At 45.4% G+C, this 12,478-nt stretch overlaps 1 protein-coding gene and 1 long non-coding RNA gene across 2 annotated transcripts in view; one reads left to right on the top strand and one right to left on the bottom strand.

Annotated features, from left to right (window-relative positions):
• Positions 1–12,478, top strand: part of LOC126248073 (band 7 protein AGAP004871-like) — a 439,986-nt gene that overhangs the window by 56,630 nt on the left and 370,878 nt on the right. The gene's annotated exons all lie outside the window — the stretch shown is intronic.
• Positions 4,433–5,163, bottom strand: LOC126248075 (uncharacterized). The gene is made up of 3 exons (XR_007545410.1): positions 5,054–5,163; positions 4,789–4,899; positions 4,433–4,629 (listed from the first exon to the last, which is right to left on the bottom strand). It is a non-coding gene; the product is annotated as an uncharacterized LOC126248075 (long non-coding RNA).

The following is a 12,478-nucleotide window of genomic DNA, read 5'->3' as shown; positions in this document are numbered from 1 at the left end:
ACGGTCTTCCCTCTCGGTAGTGCCACGTGGCCGTCGGGAGCCCGGTCTTGTTGCGACCGTACATTCCTGGACAACCGCTGCCAGCAGTCATGTACACTGGTTATATTTCTACCAAGTCTTTCTGTAGTATCGCAGAAGGAACATCCAACTTCTCGTAGCCCTATTACACGACACCGTTCAAACTCAGTGTGGTGTTGATAATAGCGTCTTTGTCGCCTTAAAGACATTCTTGACTAACATCAGCTCACCACATCGAATCTCGAAGGTAACTAACGCTCACGACAGTTATAGTGTGTATTTAAACCAATCCTGATTTGCACCCTCGTAGTGCCGCTACTAGCACCACTCTTATGCGACTGGTGCGAAATTTTAATAGATATCATCTTTAGGGCGTAGAAACACGCCTATCAACTTTAGTTTATGGCGCACAATTCCTTCCTCGTGTTATGATTTTTTTTCCGTCGATGTACCGGGTGATCAAAAAGTCAGTATAAATTTGAAAACTGAATGAATCACGGAATAATGTAGATAGAGAGGTACAAATTGACACACATGCTTGGAATGACATGGGGTTTTATTAGAACCAAAAAAATACAAAAGTTCAAAAAATTTCTGACAGATGCCGCTTCGTCTGATCAGAATAGCAATAATTAGCATAACAAAGTAAGAAAAAGCAAAGATGATGTTCTTTACAGGAAATGCTCAATATGTCCACCATCATTCCTCAACAATAACTGTAGTCGAGGAATAATGTTGTGAACAGCACTGTAAAGCATGTCCGGAGTTATGGTGAGGCATTGGCGTCGGATGTTGTCTTTCAGCATCCCTAGAGATGTCGGTCGATCACGATACACTTGCGACTTCAGGTAACCCCAAAGCCAATAATCGCACGGACTGAGGTCTGGGGACCTGGGAGGCCAAGCATGACGAAAGTGGCGGCTGAGCACACGATCATCACCAAACGACGCGCGGATGAGATCTTTCACGCGTCTAGCAATTTTTTATTTTTATTTTTTTGTTCTAATAAAACCCCATGTCATTCCAAGCATTTGTGTCAATTTTTACCTCTCTATCTACATTATTCCGTGGTTTATTAAGTTTTCAAATTTATACTGACTTTTTGATCACCCGGTATGTATCAAGAAAAGCAATAGCTCCAGAACATAACCCTGTGGCACCCCCGACCTTCCGTGAAACCAATCAAATTCGAATATATTCCTTGTTTTTTGACACTGGGAACAACCATCCGCTTCCTACGTCTCAGATACGTTTCGATACATATACTTATTAAGATATGGGCCATTCCATCCTTTATTAATCATATATCTATAGACGCTACAGGATATGTTCAATGTAGTTACTGCTCATCCTTACATAACCCTCTGCCCTCCTTCTCAAATAATCATGAACTTGTGCGAACACACTTGGCTGCTGCCGGATAGGACTAACACATGAGATATATGCACGTTGCCAATCGGTGTGGAATACAGCAGTGCCTTTTAATCTTCCCGTAGCCGTAAATCAGAGGGACTGAGGTCAGGAGATCGGAGAGGCCACGCTACTGGATCTCCTTAACTAAGCCATCGCTGCTCAAAAAACATTTGCGTTAGCTACTGACGTATGAGGCGTAGCAAATAGCGTGCTGGCGTGTTATGCATAAACTACACTAGTTATCTTTCTGCAAGGCAAATTTTTTCCAGTAGCGCAGGTAATATAGTCCTGGAAATTGAAATAAGAACACCGTGAATTCATTGTCCCAGGAAGGGGAAACTTTATTGACACATTCCTGGGGTCAGATACATCACATGATCACACTGACAGAACCACAGGCACATAGACACAGGCAACAGAGCATGCACAATGTCGGCACTAGTACAGTGTATATCCACCTTTCGCAGCAATGCATGCTGCTATTCTCCCATGGAGACGATCGTAGAGATGCTGGATGTAGTCCTGTGGAACGGCTTGCCATGCCATTTCCACCTGGCGCCTCAGTTGGACCAGCGTTCGTGCTGGACGTGCAGACCGCGTGAGACGACGCTTCATCCAGTCCCAAACATGCTCAATGGGGGACAGATCCGGAGATCTTGCTGGCCAGGGTAGTTGACTTACACCTTCTAGAGCACGTTGGGTGGCACGGGATACATGTGGACGTGCATTGTCCTGTTGGAACAGCAAGTTCCCTTGCCGGTCTAGGAATGGTAGAACGATGGGTTCGATGACGGTTTGGATGTACCGTGCACTATTCAGTGTCCCCTCGACGATCACCAGTGGTGTACGGCCAGTGTAGGAGATCGCTCCCCACACCATGATGCCGGGTGTTGGCCCTGTGTGCCTCGGTCGTATGCAGTCCTGATTGTGGCGCTCACCTGCACGGCGCCAAACACGCATACGACCATCATTGGCACCAAGGCAGAAGCGACTCTCGTCGCTGAAGACGACACGTCTCCATTCGTCCCTCCATTCACGCCTTTCGCGACACCACTGGAGGCGGGCTGCACGATGTTGGGGCGTGAGCGGAAGACGGCCTAACGGTGTGCGGGACCGTAGCCCAGCTTCATGGAGACGGTTGCGAATGGTCCTCGCCGATACCCCAGGAGCAACAGTGTCCCTAATTTGCTGGGAAGTGGCGGTGCGGTCCCCTACGGCACTGCGTAGGATCCTACGGTCTTGGCGTGCATCCGTGCGTCGCTGCGGTCCGGTCCCAGGTCGACGGGCACGTGCACCTTCCGCCGACCACTGGCGACAACATCGATGTACTGTGGAGACCTCACGCCCCACGTGTTGAGCAATTCGGCGGTACGTCCACCCGGCCTCCCGCATGCCCACTATACGCCCTCGCTCAAAGTCCGTCAACTGCACATACGGTTCACGTCCACGCTGTCGCGGCATGCTACCAGTGTTAAAGACTGCGATGGAGCTCCGTATGCCACGGCAAACTGGCTGACACTGACGGCGGCGGTTAGTGGTGGGCAGGAAATCGCGTATCTGTTAGAAATCGCAGTGACTGAGAAGTCACAGATATCACAGTAGCAACTTTACAAAATCTAACTGCGATTTCAGTCACAGTTAGCAGTCGCAAGTAGTATTTCACATTCAAAGACGTGAGCCATCTATTGGTCGAATTTAGCACTGCTTTCTGCGATTTCCGTGACAAGTCGCAACTAAGAGTCGCATGTAGCAACTAAAAAGCGCGGTTAACAGTGCCATCTGTGGGTCAAAGTTCGTACTACGCCCATCTCTGCGGTACGCTATGGAGTCTAACTGCGATTTCCGTGACAAGTCGCAACTAAGAGTCGCAAGTAGCAACTAAAAAGCGCAGTTAGCACTTCCATCTGTTGAGCAAAGTTCATACTACGCTATTCGCTACCGAGTCAAACTGCGATTCCTGTGTCAAATCGCAACTAAGAGTCGCAAGTAGCAACTAAAAAGCGCAGTTAACATACTTTTCCTAGTGTCATCTGTTGACCGACGTATGTACTTCGTTATGAGAGCCTTGTGCCTCACGAGATCGATGTGCTGTGTGTGCATATGAAGGGCTTATTTCAATAGTGGTACAAGTCCATTTTTGTTAATTTTGAGATATAGAGTCGTAAAATTAAATGAGCGCTGAAAAATCTGCAGTTGAGATACCAGAAATATTCAAGCATATGGCTTCTTGCTAGAGATGAACCTTTATTTATGTTTGTTTGGATCACTAATTTCAGAAGCATTATAGACAGAAAAGTGGAGGTAATGGACTTGTACCACTATTGAAATAAGCCTTTCATATTATATGACGACATGCACATTCAGCATCAGTTATGGTTGGTCAAATACTGCTGTGACTCTGAATGTATTATATTAATAAGAAGCAACATTGCCGTTTTCTCCTGAAAATATCAAGTAACGTAACAAATGTGTTTGATTCTGCTTCCAATATGACAGTTTTGGTTAATACTCCACATGCCTACAGGACTTTGCAATGTTAACACAGCAGAACTCAGACATCTGTATAAGTGTAGAGAAATGAAAACAGTCATATGAATGCCTCACTTTTGTTACGACACAGTTCAAGACTCGGGAGAAAAGTTTTACACCTGGTGTTCTACATGGCAACTTCACACACAAGAACTTTTTGCCGACACTACTACCACCTACATAAGTAAGCTTTTCCTGTGTTACTTTCAAGTAATGCACTTAAGCTATTCCTGATTTAACTGGAAGATCTGTACTTCCCACTTTCATATCAACAGCCTCAAAATGCATATTGTAGACTTCGGGATATGTTACAGGTCAGTGTCACACCAAGATTGTGGAGAAAGGGGGCGGGGAGGGGGGGCATGTCGCTCTCCAACAAGTGTTTACCAATAAGTAAGTGGCGGAAAATTATGGGTATAGGACGGCTTAAACATGTGGAAAATGAGATTTTTATTATTCACTCACTGTATTTGACATTTATTATTCCTTTAAAATCGCACAACAACTTCGATAAAACACAGCTTAATCATTCACACACTTATTTCACAATTGTTTCACTTTTAAACTGCAAATCCTCTAAGAGCTGTCTTGAATCTTCACGAGTCCCTCCCAACAGCCTTGATGTGGATAGATACGTACAGCAACCAGTAATCAGAGTCAGAACTGTGTCTGCAAAAACACAAGGATTATTAAACAATTTTTGCTGTCATTAATTACTAGAAGTATAATTGACAGAGTAGATTGCTAATATTTGCTATAATGAATATCACATTTGCAAGAACGATCTCACTGAAGTAATTAAGTCCATCGAAACGCTTAGAAACTAACCTCTCGTCTGACGAAAACGGTCTAAAGATGCAGTGGCAATTTCTTCAGATCTGTTGACAATGATATTTTCAGTTATCACTTTACTGAGTGACTGAAATGTAGTTCAGGTACCTGTGAACATAACAATATGTTAGAATTCATTTTCTAAATACGAACTATTACGGTACTGTACGGCTACTTACATATTAATTACACTATTAATATTTTCACAGTTGTTTCTTTAATACAAAATTAAAGCCAACGGAAGAAAAAACGTAAAACATACTTGCCAATGACAGGTTTGTTGCGATGCAATTTTCCGTGTTGACAGATGTAACTTTTTCATACAGTAGTAAGTCGCAGAAATCGCAGGAGTCACAGAAATCGCAGAAGTAGCAGGAGTCACAGAAATCGCAGAAGTAGCAGAAATCGCAGAAGTAGCAGAAGTCACAGAAGTAGCAGAAATCGCGGAAGTAGCAGAAATCGCAGAAATAGCAGTGGCGGAGGGATACACGACCTATGTTCCTTAACTGCGACTCTTAACTGCGACAAATCGCAGTTAAGAATAACAGATACTGAAAAGTAGCATTCACAGAAATCACTGATATCGGAAAATCGCAGTTTAGCCCATCACTAGCGGCGGTGCACAAATGCTGCGCAGCTAGCGCCATTCGACGGCCAACACCGCGGTTCCTGGCGTGTCCGCTGTGCCATGCGTGTGATCATTGCTTGTACAGCCCTCTCGCAGTGTCCGGAGCAAGTATGGTGGGTCTGACACACCGGTGTCAATGTGTTCTTGTTTCCATTTCCAGGAGTGTATGTGGTGCAGAAACGGGCGACAAACTGACCCTGTCTATTTATCGCAAAAAGTGTTTGAGTCCATAAACTTATCACCTGCAGTTCCTGCCCCACACAAATTCTCTGTAAGGTAAATTTGGCACAGATGCTGCACATTTTAAATCATTTGTTAAATCACGGTAGAATTACTTTAAATATTGTTGCAAATTGATAGAGCTCAAGTTTAAAATGTTTGTATTACGTCACATATGACGAAACGTCGGTAAGTGTAAATTAAAGGGAGAAAAGGAGGAACAAAGGAACTATTGCATGGACGGCGTCGCTCCCGAGAATACGATATAGACGCCGACTTTTCTTGGGAGAGATGCCGCGTGTAAAATAATTAATAACAAAATTAAGTTTAAGTTGATTTCTTTAACTTTAACATAACTGAGCAATATAAGATACAACAAGACAGTATACGCATACAATTGAACATGCATACATGAACTGAATCATAATTTACAACATTAATTTTCGTAATGTTTTAATTTCAATTTACAGCGTACAAGGTACAAATTTACATACACTCATGCTCATAAATTAAGGATAATTGCATAATGTGGTGCCACACTACGTGGCACTTCACAAAACTGGCGCTAACAATATAGGCACATAGGGAACACACACGACACACGGTATTGGTGATAAGTTGAGAAAACCTTCCCGAAACACATGTGCTACAAAACGCCACTGTTTCCTGCGCATGTACCCCGACGTCAGTATGGGATACGATCACCATGCACACATACACAGGCCGCACAACGGTTTGGCGTACTCTGGATCAGGTGGTCGAGTAGCTGCTGCGGTATAGCCTCCCATTCTTGCACCAGTGCCTGTCGGAGCTCCTGAAGTGTCCTAGGGGTTTGAAGACGTGCAGCGATATGTCGACCTAGAGCATCCCAGACGCGCTAGATGGGGTTTAGGTCTGGAGAACAGGCAGGCCACTCCATTCGCCTGATATCTTCCGTTTCAAGGTACTCCTTCACGATGGCAGCTCGGTGGGGCAATGCGTTATCATCCATCAGAAGAAAGATGGGACCCACTGCACCCCTGAAAAGGCGGACATACTGGTGCAAAATGACATCCTAATGCACCTGACCTGTTACAGTTCCTCTGTCAAAGACATGCAGGGATGTATGTGCACCAATCATAATCCCACCCCACACCATCAAACCACGACCTCCATACAGGTCCCCTTCTGGTTCACGTCAGATGAAAACCCGGCGAGAATCATTGTTCAGACACCTGGACTCGTCCGTGAACATAACCTGGGACCACTGTTCCGATGACCATGTAGTGTGTTCTTGACACCAGGGTTTACGGGCTCTCATGTGACCAGGGGTCAGTGGAATGCATGTTGCAGGTCTCCGGGCGAATAAACCATGTCTATTCAGTCGTCTGTAGACTGTGTGTCTGGAGACAACTGTTCCAATGGGTGCGGTAAGGTCCCGAGCAAGGCTACCTGCAGTTCTCCGTGGCCGTCCGCGGGCACTGATGGTGAGATACCCGTCTTGTTGTGGTGTTTTACACTGTGGACGTCCCATACTGTAGCGCCTGGACGGGTTTCCTGTCTGCTGGAATCGTTGCCATAATCTGGAGATCACACTTTGTGGCGCACGGCGGGCCTGTGCTACGACACGCTGTGTTTGACCAGCCTCCAGTCGCCCTAGTATTCTACCCTCATAATGTCATCAATATGGGTTCTTCGAGCCATTTTCAACACACAGTCACCATTAGGACGTCTGAAAACGTCTGCACAGTTACTCGTTGCACTGTACTCTGATATGCACCAACACACCTCTGGGCTTGTGGACTGCTGGCCACCGTGCGACGACCGCATGTCAAATGCACAGAATGGTCATACCCCGAGGTGATTTAAACCCGCAAACAGCCCACCAGAGCGTTGTTTCACCATGTATCAGCATTATCCTTAATTTATGAGCATGAATGTAGATTGCTTCTTAGTGCTTTGTTCTGTAGCATCCTTCCTGCGACAATCTATACACATGTCCACATATGTAGATCATGTTTTGTGGAGCCATTGATTGCAACGCACACATTGAATCCAGTCACCTTTTTTATGGTTACGAAATAATTTCCCAACATTCACAGCAGCGGTTGGTTTCTGAATTTATTGGGTTCTTTCCAGTTTCTGCGATGGTCCCCTTAGGTGGTCGTGTCCTGCCTCATGCAGTCACGGATGATATTGTTTCCACCTTTTCCTTCTGCTTTGTTTCCTTAGTTTCGTTTTGCCTTTGTTTCCCATGCTTCTTTTCAATGTTTGTAGCATCCGTCAGTAAGTGCTTTGGGTTGAGCTTTCGTCTTACTGACGTTGATTTGGGCAGTTCTGCTATCGGACTTATTTTCTGGAAGAGTTTCGTTGGTGTCATTTTATCAGGTGACATGCTACATGTGGTAGGGTGTGGGGAGTTCTGGGAAGAATCAGCACGAGTTAAGTGAGGAGTCCATAGCACTGAGAGCTTGTTGAACTGATGATGATGGTGATGAGTCATTTGTGAGTGACATTGAGGACAAGTGTTCAGATACTCGATTTGGGTTAAAGGGACAAATGCCCGTGGGTTCAAAGTTTCTGAGCTCTATTCCGACAGACGCGGCTTTACTCGAAGTTGCAACGATTGATCAAAAAAAATGTATCAAATGTGTGTGAAATCTTATGGGACTTAATTGCTAAGGTCATCAGTCACTAAGCTTACACACTACTTAACCTAAATTATCCTAAGGGCAAACACACAAACCCATGCCCGAGGGAGGACTCGAACCTCCGCCGGAATCAGCCGCAAAGTCCATGACTGCAGCACCGATTGATCTACCCATCTGACATCGAGTGATTTTCCTTTGATAGTTTTGCGCAACCTATGCTGCAGCTTCTTTCCGGAAATATGCTTTTAGGGGATCGAAAAACGACACATCCAGAGGCTGCAAGGCATGAGTGCCGTGATTAGGTTCGCAGATCATTACCACATCGTTGTCAACAGCTGTCTGAAGCAGCTGCAGAGCCCTGCTGTGTCCGTCTAAAACGATAAGGGCCTTTCCCGATGGCTTGTGTTTCAGGAAACGATCCGTGAACCATCTGTAGGACAAGTCTGTACTAATGTACGATGACTTTGAGTGCCTGTAGACGTCGGAACCTGGAGGCAAGCCGTCAGCGAACTCCGCTTTCTTGTTTACCCCCTTAATATCAGAACAGGAGGCACAAATTGGGCGGCAGCATTACAACAAGCGCCGGCCGTTGTGGCCGTGCGGTTCTACGCGCTTCAGTCTGGAACCTCGCTGCTGCTACAGTCGCAGGTTCGAATCCTGCCTCGGGCATGGATGTGTGTGATGTTCTTACGTTAGTTAGGTTTAAGTAGCTCTAAGTTCTAGGGGACTGATGACCTCAGATGTTAAGTCCCATAGTACTCAGAGCCATTTGAACCATTTGTTTACAACAAGCCACAACTGTTACGTTTTCGCCTTTCTCTTCTGACGTTAGCACATGAACCGGTTTGGTACTTTTTTCGCTATCACAGAACCACGTTGGTTGTTTGCCTTCATTCAAAACTCATTCATGTTAAAAATTCTTTCTGGCTTACCAAACAAATCATTTTTTTCAGGACGTCTGCCAATACTTCAAAACAATTAATAACAATTTCCTTGCTCATTCCCGACGCTCTTGCTGAGGAAAGACCTGTCAAGCACAAACCCAGCTGCTGCAAGAACCTTAATATGAGCAACCAAATTTCTTCTCATTTTGTGGTCCAAATATACCTAAGTATGTGAAAGGAAAAGGGAACAAATAAATTTCTCGAACTAAATTAGTTATAGCAGATAATATTTATTTAATTGTCATTAATACACTACTGGCCATTAAAATTGCTACACCAACAAGAAATGCAGATGATAAACGGGTATTCATTGGACAAATATATTATACTAGAACTGACATGTGATTACATTTTCACGCAATTTGGGTGCATAGATCCTGAGAAATCAGTACCCAGAACAACCACCTCTGGCAGTAATAACGGCCTTCATACGCCTGGGCATTGAGTCAAACAGAACGATACCACAGTTCATCAAGAGTAGTGACTGGCTATTGTGACGAGCCAGTTGCTCGGCCACCATTGACCAGACGTTTTCAAGTGGTGAGAGATCTGGAGAATGTGCTGGCCAGGGCAGCAGTCGAAAATTTTCTGTATCTAGAAAGGCCCGTACAGGACCTGCAACATGCGGTCGTGCATTATCGTGCTGAAATGTAGGGTTTCTCAGGGATCGAATGAAGGGTAGAGCCATGGGTCGTAAAACATCTGAAATGTAACGTCCACTGTTCAAAGTGCCGTCAAGAGGTGACCGAGACGTGTAACCATCACGCCGGGTCATACGCCAGTATGGCGATGACGAATACACGCTTCCAATGTGCGTTCACCGCGATGTCGCCAAACACGGATGCGACCATCATGATGCTGTAAACCGAACCTGGATTCATCCTAAAAAATGACGTTTTGCCGTTCGTGCACCGAGGTTCGTCGTTGAGTACACCATCACAGGTCTCCGAGCTGATAGTCCATACTGCTGCAAACTTCGTCGAACTGTTCGTGCAGATGGTTGTTATCTTGCAAACGTCCCCATCTGTTGACTCAGGGATCGAGACGTGGCTGCACGATCCGTTACAGCCATGCGGATAAGATGCCTGTCATCTCGACTGCTAGTGATACGAGGCAGTTGGGATCCAGCACGGCGTTTCGTGTTACCCTCCCGAACCCACCGATTCCATATTCTGCTAACAGTCATTGGATCTCGACCAACGCGAGCAGCAATGTCGCGATACGATAAACCGCAATCGCGATAGGCTACAATCCGACCTTTATCAAAGTCGGAAACGTGATGGTACGCATTTCTCCTCCTTACACGAGGCATCACAACAACGTTTCACCATGAAACGCCGGTCAACTGCTGTTTGTGTGTGAGAAATCGGTTGGAAACTTTCCTCATGTTAGCACGTTGTAGGTGTCGCCACCGGCGCCAACCTTGTGTGAATGCTCTGAAAAGCTAATCAATTGCATATCACAGCATCTTCTTCCTGTCGGTTAAATTTCGCGTCTGTAGCACGTCATCTTCGTGGTGTAGCACTTTTAATGACCAGTAGTGTATTTATTTTGATCAAATATAATTTAAAAGTATTACAGATTATTAATTTGACTTGGGTGATTATTCAAATACCTACACCCGCCGGATCTAGTCTGCCTTTTTCCAGGATGCCGGACTCCAGTCATCGTTTTAAGGTTCGTGCCAGAATACCATAGTGCCTTTCTGCCTTTCTGAATAGTATTTCCTTTGCTTTCAGCCTTTTTACGGCTTCTCTTAAATTTTCCTCTGTCCACTGAGCTGTCTTGGCAGTGGCCTTCCTTTTGTATTGCGCAGGCATGTTATAAATACTTCCGCACCTCCGTAAATAATGGAATTGTATACAGTCACAATGACGTTAACAATGCAAGAAATAAAACAACTTATCTATTAAAAAAAGCATGAGGTAACACCGGTATCCTTTGAATGGTATGAAATATTTTCAAATCACCTACAAACTGTGATAGCAGTGAGGCATCTCTACCGCATTGGTGTGCGGCAACTCTCCTGCCAACGTAGAGAGGCCACACCTCCCTGTTGTCGTACCTCAAAGCTAATGTGGCCGAAAATAACCTTACTCCCTACTCTATGGCCCAAAATAAGCTTACTCTCTATTATACTCAAGTTATGACTTCTTCTATGCTAAGAATGGCTGATTTAAGCATTTGAAACCAACTTAATACACAATATATGAACACAAGGAAAAACTTCGTCAGAAGGAAACATGCCCCCCCCCCCCCCAAATGGCGCTGAGCACTATGGGACTTAACTTCTGAGGTCATCAGTCCCCTAGTACTTAGAACTACTTAAACCTAACTAACCTAAGGACATCACACACATCCATGCCCGAGGCAGGATTCGAACCTGCGACCATAGCGGTCGCGCAGTTCCAGACTGTAGCGCCTAGAACCGCTCCGCCACCCCGGCCGGGTACACCCCCCCCCCCCCCCCCCCGTCCCCCGTATATCGACTACAATTTGCGTAATATCCGAGCAACTTGCACCACACCCGCACACAGTGGTTATTACAAAGAAACTAATACAGAATGCACAATGTCTTCTTGTGGTCACGGTGGGATCCTCTATTTCCAGTGTGTGCGTCGCCTCTACCGGAGCGGCATCTGTGCCGTATTTGGCCTACTAAACACTGAAGTCACGTACCCGCGTCTCTATATGCAGGCTGCTAATCTCAGGAACTGCTGTAGGGGTTTTGTTTTGGTTTTGACTAATAGACAGCCTATTCACGGTGAACGTTTTTGTATATAATTTGTAAATATTTCAGAACACTTTATACTCTGGACAGCCGCATTTGTGAAATACATCTTGAGCTGCAACAGCTGTTAAATGATCGTCTATTGAAACGACCGGTTTCGCATCCTTGGATAGCGGGTCGGTTCCATGCCCCTGTGCACTCTCTCTTCCACAGGCTCTCACCTATATTTTGTTCCGGCTACGTGGCTTCTGAGTTCCACATTCTGGTTTCCTATTTTACGATGGTTTTTATCTGACATGCTTTTTTGTCTGCATACCACCCTATGCTACTGCCAAACGAGCCTGTTCCGCATGATGTTGCTTTCCCAACGGATCCCTTGATACACTATGTGATCAAATGTATCCGGACACCTGGCTGAAACTGACTTACAAGTTCGTGGCGCCCTCCATCGGTAATGCTGGAATTCAATATGGTATTGGCCCACCCTTAGCTTTGACGACAGCTTCCACTCTCGCAGGCATACGTTCAGTCATGT

Source organism: Schistocerca nitens, chromosome 3 (genome assembly GCF_023898315.1).
Source record: "Schistocerca nitens isolate TAMUIC-IGC-003100 chromosome 3, iqSchNite1.1, whole genome shotgun sequence".
Lineage (NCBI taxonomy): Eukaryota > Metazoa > Arthropoda > Insecta > Orthoptera > Acrididae > Schistocerca > Schistocerca nitens.
This window is presented reverse-complemented; position numbering and strand designations above follow the sequence as displayed.